Raw genomic sequence first — 19167 nt, forward strand, 5'->3', positions numbered from 1 at the left:
GACACTTTCTTCAGGACATCAGCTGCTTTCTTATCGAGCATAGTTTCTGCGAGAAATATAGCTGCAGGCAAGATTAGCTCTTCGGCTATGGTAAATGGCTTTTTCGATTTAGCAACGAGTAGCGACACGGCATAAGATGCCTCCAAGGCCTTGGTTGAGACCGATGTCGCTTTCTTTAGTTTTTCTTGGCTTCCCTTAAATTCAGCCAGCTTTTGGTGGAAAAACTCTGCAGGCTTACCCACACAGGCGGGATGTCTAGTACTAAGGTGCCGATGTAAATGGAATGGTTTCATGCTATTATTAGAAAGCACGTCGCCACAGATGAAACACATTGGCTGCGGTGGCTCTGTAGTTGTGACCGTAAACCCGGAGAGCACATAATGTTCACCAAACTGACGATTCTTCACCTTCTCTGTTTTCATTTTCTTGAGAACGGGTTCTCCTGATTCAGCAGTATCACCTGCTGTTGTTTCTGGATGAACCAGCTCGACTCAGCCATTGATCCATAATGTTTATGTTAACAGACATTTTGATCTCAATAAACACCAGCGCATTCACTTGATAGGATGTTGATATTTTGCTAGCTAGCAAGAAAACCAGCGCGCCACTACAATGATGATGATGATGTAACACCTGACAGTCCGGTGGGAAGCTGAACGCCGCGCCAATAATAATATATAGCCAAAATTATTACTTAATTTGAATGCTCCCAATTTTGGTTACATTATTACAGATTATGCATTATTCATTATTTGTGTACAGTTTTCCTGTAAAATGTTTAATAAAAAAAAAATCTAAAATCAAATTTTTTTTACTTTTCACGTACCCCCTGGGGACCACCCACGTACCACTAGGGGTACGCGTACCCCTAGGGGTACGCGTACCCCCGGTTGGGAAACACTGATAGAGCATAGAAAGGTGTAATCCCGCCCATCTATTTCCGCCCCATGGGACCTTATTTCGGAAAAATTATTTATTGAAGTCAATGGGGAGAGAAAACTTATCTTTCGATCCCGTTTGAATTGTGCAATGAATTACACATATGATGTTTGTCAATCTTTAAAATCATTTCCATGTCAAAAAAGTCAGAGTTTGTCGTAAAGACTATGAAAAAACGCAACTAGAAAGACTACAAATCCCAGAGTCCCGTAAGTGATGTCATAATTGTTTTCCTCCACTAAATATAAGAGATATAAGATCACTTTAACAATATGCCTGTGTGCTTTGTACCAGGCTGTAATCATACCAACAATGGGTCTTACTCGTTCTTTCGCTTCCCGTCTGATGAAAGGACCAGGAGTGGCTGGCTGGATCAAGTTAGCTACCTAGCTAGTAGCAAGCACGTTAGTTAGCATTACAGCCGGCTTAGCCTTGTCATTTTTATCAGCCTTAACATGAAGTAACATTAAGTTAACCAAAGTGTTAAACAGTAGAGTGTTAACTGTGATGGTTATTCTCGCGTCCAGGAAAGAGAAGCTTAAAAAGGAGACTAAATGGAGTGTAATGGCAATTTCCTTTTCCTATGTCCTATATATTTTTGCCGTTACTTTCACAGAAGGGTTGAAAAGTGATCCAGACGCAGACACAAACAGATGATTTTCCGGTCCTTAGTTGTGGTTTATGATGATGTTTATTCGTCTTTACATACCAGGGTTAATTTAGCGTTCTAGTGATTCTATGAGCATCTGCCGGGCTGGTGGAATCGGTATGCTCTTCTCCTACTGTGTCCACCCATCTCCTGTCACCTATGACCTCCTTATATACACCCGGTGCAGCTAAACCCCGCCACCCAGTGTTCATAAATAATATTGCACTATACATATAACTTAAATAAACTGACACACCAACATCACCCACAAAATGGCTCCTACACACCGGCCCCTAATTGGCTTTAGTATGAGAAAAAAGACAATTACCAATAAATAATAAAGGAGCTATACAAAAGGTGTGTATGTGTTAGCATGTAATTCTTAAAGAATTTGTAGTTTCTTTTCTTCTCTTCTTCTTCCCTTATTTTAAGGGTCATCGGGTCTTTGCTGTTCTTTATGTCTCAGCTTCCTGGAGCAGACATATCTTTGTTATTGGTCTCACTAAGATGTTGCTCTTGGTTTGAAGTCGAACTGTGCGCACAATACCTTGTGCGTCTGGTTTTGTCTCCAGTATTCTGCCCATTAACCAGGAGCCACGTGGAGCAGTAGAATCAGCCACTACAACAATGTCACCTGGAGCAAAGCTTCTTTTTTCCTTTAAACCACACCGTTGTCTATTTTGGATTAGAGGCAGGTATTCCTGTGTCCACCTTTTCCAAAAAGAGATCTGCCATATATTGCACTCGTCTCCATCTGCTTTGATGTACAAGTCTTCCTTTACAAAGAGTCCAGGTGGTAGTTTTGGCTTGGTTTTCATCAGAAGAAGATGGTTAGGCGTGAGGGGCCTCTAGGTCCATCGGATCGTCAGAAGATTTTGTAATTGGTCGATCATTCAGAATCGCTTCGACTTCACAAAGAAAGGTTTGCAATCCTTCGTCGTCCAGAACTTGTTGTTTTTAGAACAGAACACAGCACATTTCGAACCCATACGGATCAATCGTTCCCCAAACACCGCCGTGATGGCTTCCTGCTGGGGGGTTAAAATACCACCTTATCCCTCGCTGAAGCATAGCACTCTGAATTCTGTCTTGATTCAAACCATTGAGTGATTCCTTTAGCTCTCTATTTGCGCCGACAAAATTTGTGCCATTGTCTGACCTTAAAGAGGAAACTTGACCTCGTCGACAAATAAATCGTCGTAGTGCATGGATGCAGGAGTCTGTGTCAAGTGCGTATGCAACTTCAAGATGTACTGCTCTGCTTGCCATGCAAGTGAAGATTACGCCATATCTTTTGACAAGACTTCGTCCTCTCTTGATCTCAATAGGACCGAAGTAGTCTACTCCTGTATTTGTGAAGGGAGGTGTATCTGGTAGAATCCTTTCCAAGGGCAAGTCTGCCATTTTCTGTTCTCCAAGTTTTCCACGATGCCGTTTACACACAGTACAGTTTGATATAATCTTTCTTGCCGCAGAGTTAGCTTTGATTTTCCAGTACTTTTTACTTTACTTTTTACTTTTTAGACAGCATCTGATTCCTTCCTCCATGTCCAAGGTCTTCATGAATATCTCGTAACAATAGTGTGGATATGTGAAGATCCTTTGAGAGAATGATCGGATGTTTGGGCTCTTCAGGCATTGCTAGTCGTTTCAAGCGACCACCCAGTCTCAGGAGTCCATGATCCAATATTGGATCCAGTTTGTACAAGCAACTGCTTCCTTTCACATTATGTTTACCAGCTTCTAGTAAAGATAGTTCTTCTTTGAACCGTTGCCTTTGACTAAAAGAAATGACTGCATTTTCTGCTTTGAACAAGATCTTCAGGACATAAACATTGTCTGCGGAGTGTTCCTTTAAAGGCCTGTATCTTCCTTTCGACCTTTTTCCTTTAATCTTCTAGGATCCTTTTCAGAGCCATTCACAGTAGTCTGAATCTCCTTTCTCCTTTGAATCAGCTTCAAGAGTGTCGTTTTTACTTTAAGAAGCCAGGCTACAGCAGTCTTCAGTTTTCTCCATGATGAGAAGTGGTTTATCAGAGAGTTTGTGGGGCTCAATGAATCTTTGACAATGACGTTCATTGTGATGTCCTGCTTGATTTCTGGATCATTGCCAGGGATATCTGAATCCACATGAGAGTTTGGCCATTCTCTGTCTGGCTTGGAGAGAAACTCAGGTCCCTTGATCCATCTCCTACAGTTTAAGAATTGGTCTGCCTTTAGTCCTCTAGAGGCTTCATCTGCAGGATTTTCCTTTTTTCCAATATACCCTCCATTGTGATACATCTGTGGCATCCCTTATAAGAGAGATCCTGTTTGCTACAAATGTTTGAAAGCGTTTGTTTTCGTTTTTTATGTATTTTAGCACGGTAGTGCTATCAGTCCAGAAGACGGATTGGTCCAGTTGCAGCTGTAATTCGTTCTTCAGCATTGTGTCGATTTTGACAGCCAGGACTGCTGCTGTAAGTTCCATTCTGGGAATTGTAACTTGTTTCAATGGTGACACTCTGGATTTTCCTGTTATGAATGAAACATGCACTTCTTTGTTATCATTCTCCAGTCTTAGATATGAAACAGTGCCGTAGCCGCTTTCACTAGCATCAGAAAAGTGGTGCAGTTGTGCATGTCTGACATGACCAAAGCTTGTTGGCTTCATGCACCGGTCCACTTGAAACTCTGCCATCTTATTGATGTCTACTAGCCATCCTGACTATTGCTGAACTAAAGCTTGTGGTATGTTTTCATCCCATCCAAGTTTCTTCCTACAAAGCTCCTGCATGATCAGTTTGGCTGGTAGGGTGAATGGTGCCAGAAATCCCAAGGGGTCGTATATAGAGCCGACAACAGACAAGATGCCACGTCTTGTATATGGTCGTTCTTGTGCAGCAATTTTGAACTTGAACACATCCGTTTCAACACACCAGTGCAATCCCAGTGCTCTTTCCATTGGTAGCTTGTCCCTATCCAAGTCCAAGTCCTTGGTCTCTTTGGTTCTGCTTTGTTGTGGAATGGATGCTAATACTGCACGGCTGTTGCTGATCCACTTTGACAGCATAAATCCTCCCTTTCGACAGAGAGCAATCAGGTCTCCTACCATTTTTACTGCTTCTGACTGAGAGGGCATGGATTTTAGGCAATCGTCCACGTAGAAGTTATTTTTAACTGTGGCTACCACATCTGCTGTAAAGTTATCTTTGTTGTCCTCAGCAGTCTTTCTCAATGTGAAGTTTGCACAACTGGGTGATGATACTGCTCCAAAAAGATGTACCTTCATCCGGTATTCAGCAAGATCCCGTTGCACATCACCGTTGGGCCACCACAGGAATCGCAGATAGTCAATATGCCCCTTGACACCTTAACCTGATGAAACATTGCTTTGATGTCAGCCATTAAGGCAACTGGTTCTTGTCTAAATCTGATAAGGACTCCAATGAGTGAGTTTGTTAGATGTGGACCCTGAAGCAGTTGGCAGTTAAGTGATGTTCCTTTGAAGACAGCACCACAGTCAAAGACCACCCTTAATGTTCCTTTCTTCGAGTCATATACCCCATGGTGAGGTATATACCAACGCTTGTTATCACTTGGCTTTAGCTGGTTTACTGGTACCATTTCAGCATAATCGTTGTTGATCATTTCCGTCAGAAAGGAAGTGTATTCATCGTGAAATTTCTCATTTTTTCCAAACTTGCGTTTCAGGCCTTGGATACGCTGCTCAGCGACGCATCGGTTATTTGGCATGCTAGGATTTTCTTGTCTAAATGGTAAGTCTAGGCAGTAGTGTCCATCTGTGGTTTTTGCAGAGTAATTCATAATGTTCAGGAATTGTTTGTCTTCTCTGGACATTTCCTCTGTTTCCTTACTTGTATTTTCATTGAAGTCATGATTGTATTGTTTGACCAATAGCTCCTCTAGGTGTACAATGGATATCCGATTGACAGTAGCAACAGGGTGGCCATTAGCATCTCTGCTGTCGTTGCTTCCTTTTAGGGGACCATAGAAGACCCACCCCAGTAGGGTCTTTACAGCGTACGGTCCTTCTCCTTGGCTATTGATCAGCTCCCAAGGTTCCAATACCTTAGGAGAATTTGTCCCAATGAGTAGGTCAATGCCAGAAGCGATTTCATTAATTTTGATGTCCTTTAAGTAAGGCCATTTTTGCAGATCTTCTTGTAGAGGAATATTGTGCTTGGAAACAGGCATGGTTTTATGTGTAAACACATCGGATAGTTGAAGGAAATTGTTTTCGTCCAGACTCGATATTTCCAAACCTGAGATATGATGACTAGACACAATCTTTCTCTGATTCATTGTCTTTAGGAGAATGTTAGTCCTTTGTCCTGTAAGGTTTAGCCTCCTCATTAAACTTTCTGTGCAAAAGGTGGATGAACTTCCATGGTCCAGAAATGCATAAGTTTGTAACACTTTGTCCCCTTTGTGGCTCTTTACTTGTACTGGTACAATGGAGAAGATGGAGTTTTCATCACCGGCCCCAATGTGACCACATGTATGAGGTGAGATGACACCATTACTTTCCATTGGCTTCCCATTCTGTTTTGTGTGTTCTGCTTCCTCTCTTTTGCCTTTTTGTTCAATGTGGAGTATTTCAGGATGACTTTGATTGCACACATAACATGTCAAACGACTGTGGCAGTGTTTGCTCATGTGTCCTATTTTTAGGCATCCAAAACACACCCCTTTTCCTTTCAAGAAGTCCATTCTTTCTCTGTGTGTTTTCTTCAGGATGTGTGGACACTGCTCCAATGAGTGACCACTTCTTCTGCAGAACAAACACAAATGTAGGGAGTTGTGGCTTGATGGAGGTATTTTCATTCCATTCGTTGTTACATGTTCTAGCACTGGTGTTCTTGGGCAGGTAATAATTGTTGCAAAACTACTTCCCCTTAGGCTTGGTTTTCCCTTTGAAAAGGTAGAAATAACAGTTTTGATAGCTGCAGTTGGTTTATCATCCTGGATGCTTCCAAACAGAAGATCTGACAGTATCTTCACTTGCCTCTCTATGAAGCTAACAAGGTCAGGAAATGTAGCTCGATGCCCACGCTCTTCCTGTAGCTGACATGCTCTATTCCTCCACTTGTCTCTGAATTTGTAGGGTAGTTTCTGAAGTATGTGTTTCATGTTTGAAACAACATTCATTTCATCCATATAGGTGAGATGTTCCATTGCATTGCAACAACCTCTTAGGAACAAAGAGAAGGCTTGCAGTGCTTTCACATCTTCGGCTTTGATCATTGTCCAGGTAAATGCTTTGTTCATGTATGCAGTGGCGATCTTATGTTCATTACCAAAGTGCTCTTTAAGCAGCTGTTTTGCCCTTTGATAACCTTGAGCTGGAGGCAGATGTTGGCAGCTGCGCACTAGGTCCTGTGGTTGGCCTCTAGTGTATTGCTCTAGGTAATGCAGGCAGTCACTTTCATCATTAGTTTTCCGCTCTACTCCTCTTTCAAATGCACGGATGAAAGCTTCAAACTGCAATGGGTCACCGTCATAAACAGGAATGTCTCTTGGAGGTAAAGTAGAAGTGAGATGTTGTTGAGCCAGCATAGCAGTGTTGTCATTTTGCCTCTGGATTAAGTTATAGATGTCACCTTGATTACCATTGTTGATTACAGGTGGTGTGATGTCAACATGTCCCTGCACATGTGTCTGTATACTTTGTCTGGGAATAGAGGTTTGGGCTTGATGAGGCAAGAATTCAGTGGCCTGTACGTTAAATCTTGCTGTAGGGTTTCTGTAGTAAGAGCTCATCCCATCTGATGCTCTAGAGGTGTGTCCTTGATCCCATGCTGAGCACGTTTAGCCTGGCATTGGCTTCTGCCAGCTTAGTTTGTATATCCAGTTGTTCCTTTTTTCCGTTTCACACCTGTTGTTCCTGTTGTTCCAACTGTTGTTTTAATTGTTCCCCTTGTACATCAAGCTCATGTTGACTGTTCAGTGCTGCCGCCCTTTCGATTAAAGCCGCCCTTTCTGCCTGGGCTTTAATTCGAGCAGAAGAGGTAGATGATGCGTGTGATGAACCAGGTTTGTATTTTGACTGAGGGTGTGATGCATTTGAAATGCTGTCATCAGGTCCGATGTCATCTGAGCTGACACTTTGTTCTATTGCACTTCCCACAATAGAGTGTCTAATTGCCTGTCCACTCTCAGATAACCACACATTTGCATCTTGAATAATCCATCAAATATATGCATCTTTTCTTGCAGCCACTGCCTTTGCTTTCCCATTTCTTCTTCAGGCAGTTGAAGGTCAGTTAATGATTTGTGATTTTCTTTTAGTTCATCACACAACTTCTTAATTCAACCAGTTTCAACTGTATTTCCTTTGCATTGTCTTCTGAGCTCATAAGCTCTTTCAGTACTTCCATTAACTTCTTTACTTGTTTGTAACTGAAGTTTCTTGCTTTTTGGCAGTTTGCAATAAACAATTCCAATCCTTTGGCAGTGTGAGTGATAATCCTTTTTTCTCTCACAGATTGCAGTCCAACAGCGCCATCTTGTGACGTGACGTCAGATGTCACAGACATGATTAATGTTCACTGTCCCTTTAAGTTTCGTTCTCAGGAATTGTCCGTTAGCTGACAGCGCGCTGTTTCAAACAGCTGACAATGTTGCAGCACCACATCCATTTACTAAGCCATTGTCCAATACAGCTTAATATCTCCTTTACAATCTACTTATCACGCTGCACGGTGCACATACCCGGCCGCTTTCCCAGTCCTCTCTCAGCCTCTTTGGTCCTCGCAGGTGGGAACAATCTCCAGCTGATTGTGGCGTGTGCAGCTGATCCGTGATGAGAAGTCGATGGTGCAATAATCCAATTATTTGTTTTCCCCGAAACGATCCTTAATCCAATTTGAAGTGAATCCAATTGTCCAGTTTCACTCAAAAGTAGCGATTCCACTTATGTAATGGCAATTTCCTTTTCCTATGTCCTATATATTTTTTTGCCGTTACTTTCACAGAAGGGTTGAAAAGTGATCCAGACGCAGACACAAACAGATGATTTTCCCGGTCCTTAGTTGTGGTTTATGATGATGTTTATTCGTCTTTACATACCAGGGTTAATTTAGCGTTCTAGTGATTCTATGAGCATCTGCCGGGCTGGTGGAATCGGTATGCTCTTCTCCTACTGTGTCCACCCATCTCCTGTCACCTATGACCTCTTTATATACACCCGGTGCAGCTAAACCCCCCCACCCAGTGTTCATAAATAATATTGCACTATACATATAACTTAAATAAACTGACACACCAACAACACCCACAAAATGGCTCCTACAGAATCATTCTGTACATTTTCATTGTTATGCGGATGATCTCAACTATATTTATCAATTCAAGCCTGATGAAATTAATCATCTAAATAAAATTCAAGACTGCCTTAAGGACTTAAAACGTGGATGACCTTAAACTTTTTGATGTTAAACACGACCAAAACTGAAGTTATTGTACTTGGCCCAAAGAATCTACGAAACAAATTATCTAAAGATATACTAACTATGGATGGCATTAATTTGGCCTCCAGGTGAGACTGTAAGGAATCTTGGTGTTATATTTGATCAGGATTTATCCTTTAAACGCCCACATAAAATCAATTTCAAGGACCGCCTACTTCCATCTACGTAAACATTGCAAAAATCAGGCATATCTTGCCTCAAAACGATGCAGAGAAACTAGTCCATGCATTTGTTACTTCAAGGCTGGATTATTGTAACTCTTTATTATCAGGGTGTACCAAGAAGTCAGTTAAGTCGCTTCAGCTGATTCAAAATGCTGCGGCTCGTGGTACTAACCAGAGTTAGGGAAAAGGGACCCACATTACTCCTGTTCTGGCTGCCTTACACTGGCTCCCTATAGAACACAGGATAGAATTTAAAATGATTCTTTCTCGCCTACAAAGCCCTTAATGGGCAGGTGCCATCTTACCTTAAAGAACTCATTATACCCTACTGTCCTACTAGGGCATTGCGTTCCAAGAATGCAGGGTTGTTGGTTGTTCCTAGAGTCTCTAAAAGTACAATGGGAGCCAGAGCCTTTCTTATCAAGCTCCACATTTGTGGAATCAGCTTCCAGTTTGTGTTCGGGCGGCAGACACCCTATCCGTTTTAAGGAGTGCGCTTAAGACCTTCCTTTTTGATAAAGCTTATAGTTAGGGCTGATTAGATTCAGCCCCTAGTTTTGCTGATATAGGCTTAGTTGGTCCGGGGGACATCTTACTTCTTCTTCCTTCTCTCTGTCTGTACCTGTGTACTCTCATGTTCCGATTAACCCAGCTTCCCCAAATGTCTTTCTTTTTGGTGTCTTATATACGCTGGGATCCGGAGTCATGGATGATCCTGCGCTCCTCTGTCCTGGATCTTGAGTCGTGGCTGTGGTCCTGGATCATAGGTCCTGGATGGATATCCTCGTGGATTCATCTTCCTATTATACACACAGGCATTTCCAAACATTTGGACTACCTATGTTGCAAATGTATTATCTTTTCAATTTACACACGGCATCTATTGCACGTCTGTCCCGTCCTGGGAGAGGGATCCCTCCTCTGTTGCTCTCCCTGAGGTTTCTCCCATTTTTCCCTTTAAACTGTGGGTTTTCTTCGGAAGTTTTTTCCTTGTCCGATGTGAGGGTGTAAGGACGAGGGGGTGTCGTATTGTCATACTGATATTTTGTACAAACTGTAAAGTCCACTGAGACAAATGTAACATTTGTGATATTGGGCTATATAAATAAACATTGATTGATTGATTGATTATTACTGAGAGCTTGGGACCATAGTGGTGTCTTCTCCTCAATGTAAGGAATATCTTAATGAGCATTGTAATAAGAATCAAAGAAACTTGCAGGTAACCGACGTGATGTCTGACCCTGAAAGATTGTTGGATCTTTCACAAGGAGAAGAGGGGATAAACATTTACGTTATATTCCATCATCAATGCCGAAACACTGCCTCTCTCTTTCCAAATGTAAATGTAATTTGAGCTGGCGCCAAAGCCAGAGAATCGTACAATATAACATATAAAGATCAATAGAGTATCCAAGGAACACACAATGGAATGGGGGGTGGACGTCACATCCTAGAGGGGTCCGGGGGTATGCCCCCCCGGGAAGAATGTTTTGAACATTTTAAAGTAAAATGCTTCAATCTGGTGCACTTTGAGCAGAATTACTACTAGATCTAGGGGGTACAACTCTAAACACCCATATGAAAAAGATTGGTTTATATTTTAATAATCAAATAAGTAGGTGAACATAACCAATAACCTACCATAGCCAATAACAAATAAATGTAACTTATTTTATTTTAGTTGTTCTTTCATATCTTATTTGACCTATTAACATTTATTTATTCGTGTATATTTTTTAATCTCTCCAGTTTAAAACGATAATTTTGGTTTACTGTCCTATAGTATACATTGAAATGATTTCAAACCTTTTTATCCCAATAATTATAAAGGAGTGCCTTGGAAAATATTTGTTTACATACATTGTGATCAAAACGTTTGAGACCCACTGAGACAACTTAGACTAAAGTGAACTATCTAAACACTGAGAGTCCTTTAGCTCACTGAGCTGTAGTTATCAGCCTCTCAGTCTGACTGGAGAGGACTCTCCCTCCACATTATTGTAGAAACATCTTCTTCTTATATCCATTAGAGCAGCTAGCACCAGATTCTAATAACAACAGCGCCGGAACCGGTGCACCCTCCCTTTCTCCCCCTCGCTCGCTCCCACGCTCACTCGCACTTTGGCTGTGAGCTAGGGGCGCCAGATAAGCCAACATCCCCCATTTTCATCACTTACAGCGCCCATCGTACAGGGCAAATGAAAAGTGTAACCGGGGTGAAAAGGGTGTTACATTTACTTAATTATGAATATTGTTACATCAAGGCCGAAAATTAGGATGAGCGCCAATGGTCAAAAATATTTTTCTACCAGCGCAGCGCCTCCACAGATCTGGCGCCCTAGGCGAACATCTATAAACGCCAGTGCTACGGGCCAGGCCAGCCCTGTTAGAGAGGACTCGAGCAGCGCGTTCTGAATCAGCTGCAGCTTTCTAATAGATTTTTAGTGAGACCTGTGAAGACACCATTGCAGTAGTCCAGTCTACTGAAGATAAAAGCATGGACAAGTTTTTCCAAATCCTGCTGTGACATTAGTCTTTTAATCCTAGATATGTTCTTTAGGTGATAGTAGGCTGATTTAGTAACTGTTTTAATGTGACTGTTGAAACTCAGGTCAGAGTCCATGACTTCACCTAGATTTCTGGCTTTATCTGTTGTTTTGAACATTGCAGACTGAAGCTCAGCGCTAACTTTTATACGTTCTGACTTGGCTCCAAAAACCATTACCCTCAGTTTTATCTTTGTTTAATTGGAGAAAGTTCTGACACATCCAGTCATTGATTTGTTCAATGCACTTACTCAGTGTTTGAATTGGAGCATAGTCTCCTGGTGAAATTGTTACGTACATTTGCGTGTCATCGGCATAGCTATGGTAACTTATTTAGTTGTTTTTCATTATCTGAGCCAGTGGTAGCATGTAGATTGTTAAAGAGAAGAGGCCCCAGATGGAGCCTTGAGGAACCCCACATGTCATATTTGTCAACTCAGATGTGTATTTACCTATAGAAACAAAGTATTCTCTGTCCTTTAAGTAGGATTGAAAACCAATTTAGAACTGTTTCCGAAAGTCCCACCCAGTTTTCTAGTCGGATCTAGTAATATGTTGTGGTCAACAGTGTCAAACGCAGACAGATGTAGACAGGGCAAGCAATACACTTCTTAATCTAAAGAGGCAAGACAGCCGTATGATCACTGTCTCTGATTTGAACCTGAAGACTTTCTATCTCCCCGCCATGGCAGAGGACACTGGGCCAGTCTTTCTGTATCTCCTCTCAGCTGTGGGCCCACACTTCTTCACGTCTACGTCACGTGACTATGTTTTGGAGAGAAAACATCTGACACAGGGAGAGATATGTAAACAAGGCGTACTTACATGTGTCCTAACATCAAGAGATTATGATCAGAACATGTATAGACTCTAATGTTTGAATATACTTTTATGTTTATAGTGATGAATAAAGGAATTAGATCAACAATTATTTTACACTGAGGAGATAGCAGAGCTTTAGTGGTCACATCAGAAGGTCACCAGCACACTTCAAGAGGGAGTTCCCATCTTCAGCCTTCCTCGGACGTTTGACCGGAGGGTGACCTGTTCAGGATGAGAGGGGAAAGCCTAATTGGCTCATTAAACAGAGACTACTTCTGGAGGCGGGGCTTCAAGAGAACGTGCAGGAGCTGACACTGATTTGTATTTTAACAGTAAATGTTTGTGGTGTAAAGTGTTTGTCATGAGGAAAGACAAACTGCAACTCATACAGATACTTATGTTGCCCTGTAAGTAGGTTTGTAGCAGCTGAGTTGTTCTCTAACTCCGGTTAACAAAGGAAGGAATGAGATCACAGAACATGAAAAGATTGTTGCAAAAAGTATTTTTAAAGTGCTCTGTTAATAAGTTGTACAACCAGGTTTCATGATAGCAACTCAAAGCAACAGTTGGACTGTGAAGAGCTGAAAGACTCGTGTCTAAGATATAATGCAATCTGAAGAATGTGTTGGAGAGGATTTTACCACTTTGTGCCTGATGAAGCCACAACGATAGCCACAGCAGAGATTCATTTCTTAGGTTCCCTGGACATACAGTATGTCTGTCAAACAGGATGGTGTTTCTGTGAAGGATATGTATTAAAATAAAGATAGCTATTGGTCAACCTGTGCATGAAACAATAATATTCATGCGAATAAGTGAAAGAAATGACATGTTCAGTGTTCAAAATGATCCAGCAGTTAAACACATCTTGACTTTGTCTTCATCTTGTGGTGTTTACGGGAAGTGAGACGTGACCATGCAATCACATATTATGATGTGGAGCACATTTTGCACATTTGTACATGTTCTCCTTGAAGACTGGAGGTTACACAATGAATACATCTTGAGTGAAGACTCTCCTACAGAGCAAATCATTCAGACAGTCAGTCATCTGTGTGTATAAACCCTCAGTATGTCCTCTTCAATGAGGCTGTTTTATTACACCTTAAATAACACAGCTGATCAACAACTGGATCATTTGGGTTTGAAGTAAATGAAGACAAATTATCAAAGTGATTAACCCTTATGTTGTGTTCGGGTCTCCCGTGACCCGTTTCAAGCTAGAATTATATAATAACTACGCTCTAGTTTTTTTTACCGGAACAAGGCTTCATGATATCCTCCACAGCAGATATATAAACACTACAAAACTGATTTTGACCATTTTAGCCAAGTCTGAAGGTCTCTAAAAAAAAAAGTGTATAATTTGGTGTTGGGGTCTGGGGAGACCCGGCAGAATTGTTTTGGGAGACTCTGGGTCAAATTTGGCCCAATCAAGATTCATCTTTGACTTCAGACACCCCTCCCCCCTTCATCAACTGTAACAATAATTGTTCGCAACATGCACCTGGTCTCCCCTCCCTCTGCCCCCCTCCCCCCACGGGAACTCCACCTTTCTCAAAGAATATGTACACTAACACTTGAACCTGAACACACATGCACGTGTGCAATATGTGGTGTAATGTGTTTTGGGGCCATAACATTAAATTACATCAGGATTGTACGGTTATGAATGCATAATAAGTTAGTTATGATGTAGTTAAAGCAATATTGGATGATAGTCATTTTTTGTGTGTGTTTTGGACTGAAATAAATCATGGGTCAAAATGGACCCCGACCACCATGAACGGTAACAGCTGTCGAACACAACACGAGGGTTAAAGACGTATTTTGCAGGAAGTGATTGTAATGCATTACTATTTTTAGTGTTGAAGCTACTTTGTATTTGTTATAATGCTGCAGTGGAGTTGTATAATGTGAATGTGACTCCTGACAGTTTCTAAGAGAGAATCAAAACAACTCCATCAAACCAAACACGTTGCACAGCTCCAGTATGCCATGCTTTACCCCTCACATGTTTTCTGCTGAGTGTCCTTCATCAGGGTGGGAGCTTCTTTGTTTACAGCAGGTTCATCCGTCACATGACTTCACACAAGCAAACAGATTTCATGAGTTTGGCGTCTATGAATGTAAAGGTTAAAACAGATGTTTGAAGAGATGCAATGCAACAAATAAGAAGAGATTAGATCATTAAGATATTCAGATTATTTATTTTTTATTGTAAAGGTTTGTTGAACAATTGTCTTTCATCATTTATAGTCTCTGTAATTTGTCACATGGCTTTTTGACAGATGTACCAAAGAAACAGAAATCAACCTCAGACACATTTCTGAATTAAACAGCTGGTTATTTAATCACAAGATATCTGAAGCAGCTTTACAAATACTACACTTAATTATACACAGCTGTTATTCCCTCTAGGTTGATTAGAAATTGATATTTTCAATTACCATAAATGTTATTGTCCATCTATAGAGGACTGAAAATGTCACGAAAGAACATTGTAAGAATGAAATAATGAATTCAAATAAATGTATTAAATGACTTGCTCCCTGCAGTAAAACAACATATCTCAAAATAATTCATCACAAGACCCAAAGATATAAAAAAGTTAAACTGATAACGTATACTGCTATAACGTGATGTTTGACTAGAAACTAGATCAATCATTCATCGATCATTAAATGAGTCAAATGAAAACTATAAACACACTGTAATAAAGTTTGATGCAAAATAAACTCAATAAACAATCAAGTTGTTTGTTTGTCTTTGACTGACTCTTTGATTATAATGCGTAAAAATGTCATGCAAAGATTAATATCTCATCATCTGTTGATTATGTTCTTGAATGTTCCAAAGAGATGTAGACGGAGAGTGAAGTCAGAATAAAGTCTGAACCAACACTCCTGAGCATCACAGAGGAATCTCACTCACAGATTTTGATATCAGCAGTTTTAGCATCACCAGCTTCTCCAATACTGAACCATGGGAAGAGTTTCTCAGTGAAAGTGTCTCTGAGAGTGCAGATGGGAGTCATGTGTTCAGGGTCGTAGAAGCACACCTCCCCCCTGTCATAGTCCAGCTGGACTCTGATCCTCTGGGGATTCTTCTCCACTCTGACAGTCTCACGAGCACCATTAGAGTATTCTCCACTGCTATGTTCTAAACACCAGATTCCATATTTTGGAGAGGCACCTGGTAACTCTCCCTTCCTGTCAGCTGACTCTTTAGTGTAACCTATATTCCAGTCAGGATGATCTCCCACCTCCACCTCCCAGCTGTGTTTCCCTGAGCTGAAGCCCTCAGAGCCCAGAACACTAGCATAGTGAGTGCATCTCTCTGGATTATCAGGAAGCTGCTGATCTTTGTCTCCTTGTCTCACACTGGTCAGATCATCAGACAGAGAGAGCCATCTGCTTGCAGTGTTTGGGTCCAGAAGGACAGGACTGAAGTGGACCTGGTCCTTCATCTTCTCCCAGACTCTGAAGGACAGGTTGCCCAGGTGTTTGGCCACATCTGTCAGCGCTCCTGAGAGCAGCTGTGGGTCTGACAGTGAGCTCTGGACTCTGGCTCTGCTCTGAGTGGCTTTATAAACTGCTGAGGAAGGGCACGTTGAGTTTCTGCAGCTCTTCTTCAACAGCAGAGATACTGTGTGACAGAGAGGAGATGTGCTCCTGAATGCTCTTCATCTCTCTGCTGATAGTCTTCCCTTTCTGCTCCTCTTCCTCCCTCAGAGCTGCCAGTCTGGACTCCTCTTCCTCTTTCAGGAACTGATGGAGCTTGATGAACTCTGCTCTGATCTGCCTCTCTGTGGACAGCAGCTGCTTCTTCGGACACTTGAATCACTTCATTGTATGTTCTCTCCACTCCTTTGTATTTGTCCCTCTTGTCCTGCAGAGACTCTAAGTCAGATGTCAGCAGGTCCTTCAGCTCACTGACTGCTTGTTCTACAGGAACCACCTTGTGACCCTGGTGGAGAGAAAACTCACAGACAGGACACACAGCTCTCTCTTCATCCATACAGAACAATCTAGGCTCTTCTGGATGTTTACTACACACCACCTCCACCTTCTTCTCTCCTTTCTCTGTCTCAGATGATCCAGCTTTCTGTCTCTCAGCAAAGGAGTCAGACAGTTCCTTCAGTGCAAAGTTCCCCACAGGATCTTTGGAGGACTTTCTTTTACAAATGGGACAGTTTTTGTTCTTACTTTGTTCCCAGAATGTCTGCAGGCAGCTCGAACAGAAGCTGTGGTTACAGCCCAGAGACACAGGATCTCTGAAAGTCTCTGAACAAACATGGCAGCTCAGGAAACTTTCAACAAGAGCGATTTTCTCAGCCATTTGGTATTAAAGTTATTTCTAGAGCAGGACTCACCAACTTACAGTCTCTCCACTTCTCCCCAAATATACTCCAAACGTGTCTCCGAGCAGAAATCTCACACCCTGTGATGGCGTCTCAGCGCTGTTCAACAATGTCTAAATCCACTTTCGTTTTCTCTCACCTCCGTCACAGGGTGAATGATCAACATCAGGAAATGCTGCTATGTCATTTATTCACCAGCAGATGGAGTCAGGATGTCTTTCAGAGGGAAATGTCCTTTGGTATTCAGTTCAGGACGGTGACTTTGTCCAGGTATCTGTTGAAGAAAAACACATACAATTTAACACGTTTAAAAAAACAACAACGTAGGATGAAAAGGAAAATGCTCATATATAAAAGTTTGAAGTGGACAGTTTGTGTTCTTACTTTGTTCCCAGAATGTCTGCAGGCAGCTCGAACAGAAGCTGTGGTTGCAGCTCAGAGACACAAACAAAAACTCACTTCGTTATATCTTCATTTCAATGGAAGGAGAATCTGGCAGTGAGAAAAATATAGCACTTATTGAACATTAGAGCATTTAAACATGTCACAGTAAAAGCACAAAATCCAAATATGAACGTGAAATGAGAATAATATGTCCTTTTTAAAAACTACAATAAAGAGTCGAGCTTTTTCAACAATTTAAGCTGAAATAATTCTAATAACATGATTAGTAAATTAAAATGGGCCTTGTGCTTTCTCCTTCCTTCACGGCCTACAGTTGTGTGGATTGAGAGGACAGTCATCATAATGAAGTCACATGATCTATCCGCTTATCCATCAACTTTCTCACTGAAGGTCAACAAAAACAAGATTCTTACCTGCTGTAAAGTTTCTCTTTAATTCTGCATTAAAAACCGTAAAACTATTTATTAAATATACTTTAAATATACAAGAGTTTATTTACCATCAGTCTTCATATACTACCCAACATGACACATGATGTACAGTGGAGGAAGTACTGCACTTAAGTACACATTTGAAGGATTGAGGTATTTACCTGTTATGTATTGTTTTTTTTTTACTACAGTGCATCTTATATGACTGCTTTCATTCATTTGAGATGCATATGTCATATTTATGATCAGTGTATAAAATATAAATGTGTATTGATGATTTGAATGTAAACACTTTAGATAGTACTTTTATTTTTTATATTTAAGTTCTATTTCTTGCTTAAACGTCGGCATTTTTACTCTGCACACATGACATTTGTTGTAACAGTAATTTTTGATTGTGCTGCTTTGTTAATAGTTCTATCGCTCGAAGTGGAGTCGAAAGAGATGAGTTTTCAGTCTGCGCCGGAAGGTGTGTAAGCTATCTGCTGTCCTGATGTCAATGGGGAGCTCATTCCACCATTTAGGAGCCAGGATAGCAAACCCACGTGTTTTTGCTGTAATACAATTCAATAACGTGCTTTAACCACTAGGTGTCCCTTTCTATCAGCTGTGCACCGTTATGGTGTAAATATAGCCTATCTACCAATTGGATCAAATATAAAAGTCAGCCGAATTTGTGTTGATACTGCAATGAGACGTATTGTGTGAAAAGAAATGTAAGATGTTGTATATATTTATGTTATATTTATGATCCACGTCACATTTTCAGTTTTGACGGCAGTTCTTCCTGTTTGTCTAGAAGTCTTCTCATCAGGGCTCTATAAATAGAGAACTACGGCAGATATGTAATATTTAATGCAGCCGAACCGTGTATTACAATGCCGTTATGTGATGACTTTCAAAGAGAAAAGCAAGCACACATTTTTAAAAAATGTTTTCGGATTTCACATTGCATAAACACCATATCCCAGCATGCATTGCGACTCAAACATCCAATCACCGAGCTGAGGATCTTGTCTACGTCTGTTTCCGGTATTGTTTATGACGGATGTATTTTGTTATACACACATTCCTTCACATTTAAATTTAAATTTACATTAAAGTCTTTCGTGAGGCCCTCTACAATGTTTTTAGATATAACTAGGGTTCTCGTTGAAGAGTTTGTAAATTAACATGAACCCAAGCTGTTGCCTGGCAACGCAATCGCACAACGTCACGTCCGTTAATTCCACAACCACACACATAGATTAACATCGATTTAATACATTAATGTAGCCTTTGTTTCTGATAAAAGAGGTGTTGACCAGCTGGGGCAACAAGAAAATCCGCAAAATCAAGTCTAACTATTAAAAAATAAATAATTATTATATTAA

General features: G+C 41.0%; 1 pseudogene; it reads right to left on the minus strand.

Moving 5' to 3' along the window:
* Nucleotides 1-15264: 15264 nt before the first annotated feature.
* On the minus strand, nt 15265-17468 carry LOC117546095 (annotated as a pseudogene).
* Between the last annotated feature and the right edge of the window lie 1699 nt (nt 17469-19167).

This window comes from Gymnodraco acuticeps, unplaced genomic scaffold (genome assembly GCF_902827175.1).
Source record: "Gymnodraco acuticeps unplaced genomic scaffold, fGymAcu1.1, whole genome shotgun sequence".
Taxonomy (NCBI): domain Eukaryota; kingdom Metazoa; phylum Chordata; class Actinopteri; order Perciformes; family Bathydraconidae; genus Gymnodraco; species Gymnodraco acuticeps.